This window comes from Ochotona princeps, chromosome 25, assembly GCF_030435755.1.
Source record: "Ochotona princeps isolate mOchPri1 chromosome 25, mOchPri1.hap1, whole genome shotgun sequence".
Lineage (NCBI taxonomy): Eukaryota > Metazoa > Chordata > Mammalia > Lagomorpha > Ochotonidae > Ochotona > Ochotona princeps.
Window position 1 is genome coordinate 33882068 of NC_080856.1, and position 8170 is coordinate 33890237.

Here is an 8170-nt window from a genome sequence, read left to right on the forward strand (position 1 = left end):
CCACTCCTACAATGATTCTGCAGTTCCTTTATTTAAAAAAATATTATTTTTATTAATACGGCAGATTTACAGAGGGAAGGAGCGACAGAGAAAGATCTTCCATCCACTGGTTTAGCTCCCAGATGGCAGCAATGGCTGGAGCTGAGCTGAACTGAGTCCAGGAGCCAGAAGTTACATTCAGGTCTCCCATGTGAGTGTCAGACCCAAGACCTTGGGCCACCCTCTGCTTTTTTCCTAGAGTGTAAGCAAAAATCTGGATGGGCAATAAAGCAACCAGCACAAGCGTGCACACACATATGGGGTATTGGTACTTGCATGTGGAGGATTAGCCAATTGAATCATTACACTGGCCCCTCTGCAGTTTCTTATGATGGTAAACATCTGCCGTGTGCAGCAATAGTCCAACACTTAGGATGTTATCCTGCAGAAATGAAAACACATGCTCACACAAAAACCTGCACATAAATATAGGAGCTTTATTTATAATTGCCAAGTGCTGGAAACAACACTACCAGTGGATGAATGGATGGGCCCAGGGTTTTCCATTCCTACAGTGGAACACTATGCAATAAGAAAATGGAGCAAGAAGTTGGAGGGGGATCTTAAGGGTATTGTGCTGTGTAACAAAAATTCAGTATCTAGTTTGCCTACAACGTCATTCGATTTATTTGAAATTGTAGACAAAGCAAAACCAGGGACCAGAAAGAGATGAGTGAATGATACAGGAGTTAGGGTTTCACTGCAACACAGGGACTATTTTGTGAGTGATAAAATACATGAATGCATACATGTGTTAAAAATTATAGGAGGGCCTGGCACAATAGCATAATCGTTAAAATCCTTGCCTTGCATGCGCTGGGATCCCATATGGACACCGGTTCTATTCTCAGTAGCTCCGCTTCCCAGCCAGCTCCCTGCTTGTGGCCTGGGTAAGCAGTCAAGGGCAGCCCAAAGCCTTGGGACCCTGCACCCACATGGGAGTCCTGTAAGAGCTCCTGGGTCCTGGCTTTGGATTGGCTCAGCTCCAGCCATTGCGGCCGCTTGGGGAGTGAACCATTGGATGGAAGATCTTCCTCTCTGTCTCTCCCCCCTCTGTATATCTGCCCTTTCAATAAAAATAAATTTAAAAATTAAAAAAATTAAAAATCATTGGCGCAAACGTCGAATAGATTATTTCATTGTATATCATTAATGAAAAAAATTAAATATCAGTAAAGAAAATATGTAAAAACTGAACAAAAAGTACAGCATTGTGAGATTTTCTTTTTCAGAAGAAGCTGATGAATATTGGCAACAATTACATTGCAGATGGCAACCCCAAACTGACCTTGGTGCTCATCTGGAACATTATGTTACACTTCTGCCTTAGGGGATCTGTGCTTGCATTTCTATTTGCTGTGTTTGGACATGAGCTAGAAAGTTGCAGTGCCTTCCACAGACACCAATGAACATTCCTTCTGTGTTAGAAAGTGAGCAAAAGTGAGTTGGAGCTGAGAAGGGGCTGTAAGATAAGCCTGGATCAGCCTAGCACTGTAGCCTAGTGGTAAATGTGCTCGCCTTGCATGCCCCAGGATCCCATATCAGAGCCGGTTCTTTTCCCAGATGCTCCACTCCACTTCCAGCTCCCTGCCTGGGACCTGGCAAGGCCTTTGAGGATGGCCCAAAGCCTTGGGACCTTGTACCCACCTGGGAGACCTGGAAGAATCTCCTGGCTCCTGGGATCAGATAATTGCAGACCCTTGGGGAGTGAACCAGCAGACAGATCTTTCTCTCTGCCTCTCCTTCTCTCTGTAAATCTGACTTTCCAATAAAAATGAATATATCTTTAAAAAATAGCTTGACTTAAAACTTAAATAAAGATAGGCGTGGAGATTAGCTGTGGTCTCCTACATTCATTACTCGTGATTCTTTCCATGAGGAGATGGGAGGGTTTTTCACTTGCTTATGGCTTTGCCATGTTGTTGGCTGCCTGGTTGTTAGAGGTCTGTTAGCAGTTTGTGTGTCTTACAGAAACTTGGATCTTGATAGGTTGCATTATGAATGAAAAAGCAGATGAAATGGCGATGTCCATCTTTAATGATCTCACCAGCCTGGCTAATTGCAACGCTCTAACAGCGTAGCTAGCAGGGTTATGTTTGTGCTGGTAAGCACAGTGTTGTGGCAATGGCCTCTGAAAGAGTGTTCACTTGGTCATTCCGCCTTCCTGTTGAATTGTTTCTCCTCCGCTTCCCAAAATGGCCGATTATTTTCAAGTCTGAATTTCTGTTGGAATGAAATCGCCCTGCTGCTACAGATACATTCTTTTAAATAAAGTTTAGGGTAACGCAGCTGTTCATCAGACAGCTCTTGCTACACCATTGTCCTGATGGGTAGAGGAAGTGCTCCTTCAGCAGTTAGGAAACTGTCTCTAGTGAAGAACTCAAGGAACTGACTCCATGGGTGAGATCAGAGTTAGCACCACCTGCTGACCAAAGGTAGAACAGCAGATGTGCTGGATTCCTTAACACGCTCAGAAAATTACAGCACAGGTCTTCCTTTCTTCCTATCTTCCCTCCTTCTTTCCACCATCCCTAAATCCCCTCTCCAACCCAACTGATTTCCCATCCTTTATTACGATAGGATAGTCTTTCACAAACAGTCACAAGTCCATCATTCTGATATCTAAGTGTAGCCTGACATTGTAGGTAAGGATAATGGCAAAGTATTTTTGCAGAAGCACAGGGTGATCTTAGGAAGCTTTAGGTATAGGGATAACAAGGAACATGAACTTAGTGAGCATGCTCTAGAGAGTGGGAGTACAAATTGGTTGCTTTTATAAGACCAGAATAATCTCTTGAAATCCTTTGGACAGGGAAGGATTTAAGGAAAGCTTTCACCAGGAACTTGCCCTGACTTGAAAGCCCAGTGTTAGAAACACATGCATGAGGTAAGAATAATCTACCCACTGTGTCTCTTTTTATCCTGACAACAACCAAACTCCTTTAAAAAGGGAAGCATAAGAACTAGCACAGTGACTTACCAGGCTAATCCTCCATTTGTGGTGTGAGCTCTGACATTCCATATGGGCACTAGTCTGAATCCCAGCTGCTCCACCTCTGCTCCAGCTCCCTGCTAATGGCCTGGGAAATCAGTGGAAGATGACCTGAGGCCTTAGGCCCCTGTGCCCGGGTGGGACACGTGGAAGAAGCTCCTGGCTCCCAGCTTTGGACTGGCTCACTGTGGGTCATTGTAGTCATTTGGAGATGGAACTAGGGGATGGAAGGTCTCTCTTTCAAGTAAAATAATTAAAATGCTTGATTAATGAAAGCTTTGCTAAGACAGAGATGGGAGTAATGGAACATTTTTAACTCTGAACAGCTTTGTCAGGAAAGCATTTTTTCTCTCTCTAAAAATTTGATATGGAGTCCAGCATGTCACCCTAGTGGCTAAAATCCTTGCATGAGCCAGGATCCCAGATGGGTGCCAATCCATACCCCAACTGCTCCATTTACCTTCCAGCTCCATGCTTATGCCCTGGGAAATCAATCAAGCTCAGCCCAAAGCCTTGGGACACAGCACCTGCATGGGAGACCCAGAAGAATCTCTTGGATTTGGCTTCAGATCAGCTCAATTCCAGCCTTTGTCATAACGTGGGGAGTGAACCAGCAGATGAAAGATCTTTTTGTCTTTCCCTTCTTCTCTCTGTACATCTGCCTTTCCAATAAATATATAAATCTCAAAAAAATACTCTGAATAATAAATCTATTTTAGCAAACCATAATGGAAACACACTTTAAAGGCCAATACTTTTTTAAAATGTATCAATTATTTGAGGAGTTTTTATGTTATTCCAATTACCTTATCTAAATACAACAGTAGCATTGGTTCGAGCCAGGATCCACACAAGTTCTACATAGTGTACTAATCATCTGTCCTCTCTGTGAGCCAGAAATGCTATAGGACATCATGCCTCTTATGTTATGCGGTTTATGAAAATGCTGATGGCATCTCAGGATGTCTTTTGATAGTGTCCTGCATCTCTGTATTGTTATGCCCACATATGGTTGGTGTAGAGCGAGGCCCAAGACTAAATCATTTGCAACTTGTGTTTTATTGTTGCTTGTTTTGTTGGCAAGCACAGGGTACAGAGTGCGGATGCCCAGGATGTCTGTTCCCTGTGGTGGTTCAGGTGTCAGCAGCCTGATTCATTCAGTCTAGTCAGCTGCTTAGCAGCTGCTGATCATCATTGTTTGTTCCATCATCTCATTAGGGGTTGCAAAATGGTGGTGTCCAAATTTTATTATTCCTTCACAGTTAATAGGAGCTCTTTCCTCATCACCTTGAGGGACAGATCCTATGGGAAAGGTAAGAAATTTGTTCCCCTCTTTTCTTCTATTTGCCAGTGTTCTGAATAATTAGTTGCTCTAGTTGGTTCCCAAAGAATTTTTTCTTTGCTCCCATTTTAAAAAATTATCACTGTTATTCATTGATTTTTTTGTAAGATTTATTTATTTTCTTGGAAAGGCAGATATACAGAGAAGAGGAGAGACAGAGAGGAAGAACTTCTGTCCGATGATTCACTTCCCCAAGCGGCCGCAATGGCTAGTGCTGCGCTGATTCGAAGCTGGGAGCCAGGAACTTCTGTCCGGGTTTCGCATGTGGGTGCAGTGTCCCAATGCATTGGGCCGTCCTCGCCTGCTTTCCCAGGCCACAAGCAGGGAGGTGGTTGGGAAGTGGAGCTGCCGGGATTAGAACTGGCATCCGTTTCTTCTTTCCTCCCACGCCCCCATATCGGACGCCCACCCTGTCCTCCTCAGGCGCTAAAGCTAGAGCGGCGGCAGTGGTGGCGGGAGCGGGCTGGGCCAGGTCGACGGGCCGGGGGGGATGGCGCTGCTGGCCCTGGCCCTGGAGGGACTGGCCGACTTCGGATTCATCCTCTACTTGGTGCTATGGCTGATGCATTTCATGACCATCATCTACACCAGATTACACATCAACAAGAAGGCAACTGACAAGCAGCCCTGTAGCAAGCTCCCAGGTGTGTCTCTTCTGAAACCCCTGAGAGGAGTAGATCCCAACCTGATCAACAACTTGGAAACCTTCTTTGGATTGGATTATCCCAAATATGAAGTGCTCCTTTGTGTACAAGACCATGATGACTCATCCATTGATGTCTGCAAGAAGCTTTTTGGGAAATAGCCAAATGTTGATGCTAGATTGTTCATAGGTGGCAAAAAGGTTGGCATCAATCTGAAAATTATTAACTTAATGCCAGGATATGAAGTGGCAAAGTATGATCTGATATGGATTTGTGATAGTGGAATGTGAGTAATCCCAGAACACTGACTGACATGGTTAATTAAATGACAGAAAAATGGGTTTGGTTCACGGGCTGCCTTGTGTTGCAGACAGGGCTTTGCTGCCGCCTTGGAACAGGTGTATTTTGGAACTTTACATCCAAGGTCCTATATCTCTGTCAATGTGACTGGTTTCAAATGTGTAACAGGAATGTCATGCTTAATGAAGAAAGATGTGTTAGACCAAGCAGGAGGACTTATAGCTTTTGCTCAGTACATTGCCGAAGATCACTTTATGGCCAAAGCCATAGCTGACCAAGGTTAGAGGTTTGCAATGACCACTCAAGCGGCAATGCAAAACTCTGGCTTGTGTTCAATTTCTTTTTTTTTTAAGATTTATTTATTTTTATTACAAAGTCAGATATACAGAGAAGAGGAGAGACAGAGAGGAAGATCTTCCATCCTATGTTTCACTCCCCAAGTGAGCTGCAACAGGCCGGTGCACGCCGATCCGAAGCTGGGAACCAGGAACCTCTTCCAGGTCTCCCACATGGGTGCAGTGTCCCAAAGCCTTGTGCTGTCCTCAACTGCTTTCCCAGGCCACAAGCAGGGAGCTGGATGTGAAGTGGAGCTGCCAGGATTAGAGCCTGCACCCATATGGGATCCCGGCGCGTTCAAGGCGAGGACTTTAGCCACTAGGCCACGCCACTGGGCCCTGGTATCTGTTCTTTAACTTATTTTGCATGGCACTTGCATCTGTGAAAAAAAAAATCTGTAGTCTTGGCCAAATGGTACACTTTATTTTATGGAAGTAGAGAATCAAGAAAATTGGTTCTAGAAACCTGGGTTTGTATTTTTTTAGTGTTGTTTATTTTTAAATGAATACACACACACACATATATATATATATATATATGACTGTTCTGCAACAGACACTATGACAGTATCCTTCAGTAGAGAAGGTTTCTTATTTAGGAGTAGTATTCTCTTTTAGAACATTCACTGGTGGGATGGCAACAGCTTTGGGGGTTTAGAAAAGACAAGAAGAGAGTGACTTCTTATGTCTACAGTGAACAGCAATATGCAATGAACAACCCACGCAAGGTACTAATGGAGAAAAGTTTTCATGCTTTATGCCTACCTCTTGTAGTTGTTGCAGAGCAAATATAAGTTGTAAATAGGTAGCCAAGCCTTGCAAAAACAAACAAAAACTTTTAAAAACAATAATAATAAAGGAGCTGGAATCTAGTATTTATATGAAGCTGTGAGAGATATTTTTCGGTCTCACTGCAATGAACCAAAAGTAGCTGAGTTTGGTTTTTACTCATAGCCATGGATTGAAGGCATGTTTTTGACCAACGTTTGTTGGTTCTGTCTTGAACCATTGTTAATCACTGTGCTGTAATTAGTATAGCTGAATATTTCATTCCCTGCTCCTCATCCAGCTCGCCTCAACTTTCCTCAACTTTTTGGGGGGGCCAGCAGGAGGGGAGTTGGAGGGTGGTTTTGTTTTAGTGTGAGTGGATGGTTGATAGTTGTAAGGAAAAATGCATTTCAGACACATTTCACACATGAGCTATTTTCTTACCTAGTACATCTTACTGTTAATAAGAATGTAATTTCATGATACAGGTATTTAATATCTTTTTAAAGTAAATAAGTGTTATCCCAACACCATCTGGTGTTATGGAGAACCAGAGGGTAGATGTGGGACTAATTAGGCTGGGTCTCACTCCCCTCTTGAGCCATGCGTGAGCTGTATGTGGGTATGGACGAGCCATGGCCGGGCTGAAACATCCAACAACAAGAACCAGAATGGGGTGAAAGCCAGCCAGGAAAAGCCACTGTTCCTGCTAGGACAGGAGGTGACCTGGGTAGGGTTGGCTCAAGGACCCCCTGGCATGCGCAAAATCTGCCATTGGGAGGGGTTCTGATGGAGGAGCCTGGGCAACTCTTCTGGCAGGACACAGTCCCTGCAGGTTAGCACAAGAAGCATGATAGGAAACAGCCCAGAATAGGCCATGGAAAGTTTCCCAACTGGCACACATTCAGCATGGGTCAGGAGCAGACCAGGCTGAATCAGTTCATGTCACCCACTGGCAAATCCAATCACCAGAACAGAGTGTGGGGTGAGCCGGGTTTGGTCGCGACAAAACAAGTACACATTACGGAACGCCAGGGCGTGGTTGCCTGTACTGGATATGAATGCAACACCCAACCAGCACACGTGAGATCCAGGAAGGGAGGGGCAGAACTGGCGGGGGCAGAGGGATTAAGGGGCTGGTCCCCTCGCTGGACAGCTACTCCCACTGGAGAGCGTGGGCTGGGATAGAGACAGACTAGACTAAGCAAGGCTACATCACCTGTGCGCTGCATGTGGACTAGACCAGGGAAAAGCCAGGCTGGGCTGATTATTCCTGCTGGTGCAAGCATAAATTAGAGTGGGTGAGGGATGTATGGGCATAGCGCAGAAGCTGGCACTGGGGACTAATTCTGTGAAGTCAAATCACAGAACCACCTAAAGAGTGCATAAACCGGGACAGAGAGACCTGGGAGGGAAAAAGTGGGTTCCCCCTTCTTGGGTCACTATTCCCGTGGGAGGGCATGAAAACTAGGATGGGAGCTGGGGTGGCTAGACAGAGAGGCACTCAACAACACCCGTGAGGGCTGGATGGTTGAGTTGGTTAGATGGAACTAAGCTTTAATACCCATTGACAAGTACAAGAGCCAAATGGGATGGGGGACAGACTGGTCTTCTGCTACACATACTGGCAAACCAGGGTAGGGGGCGGGCCTGGTGGGGATTATTGTGGGTCGCCCCAATTAGGCTGCAGCTCCCACTGGTTGATGTAAGGGCTGAACCAGACTGGACTGCAACACCCATTGGTTCCAGT

General features: G+C 45.1%; 1 pseudogene; it reads left to right on the plus strand.

Moving 5' to 3' along the window:
- Positions 1 to 4863: 4863 nt before the first annotated feature.
- LOC131477976 (ceramide glucosyltransferase-like) lies at positions 4864 to 5652 on the plus strand (annotated as a pseudogene).
- The last annotated feature ends 2518 nt before the right edge of the window (positions 5653 to 8170 follow it).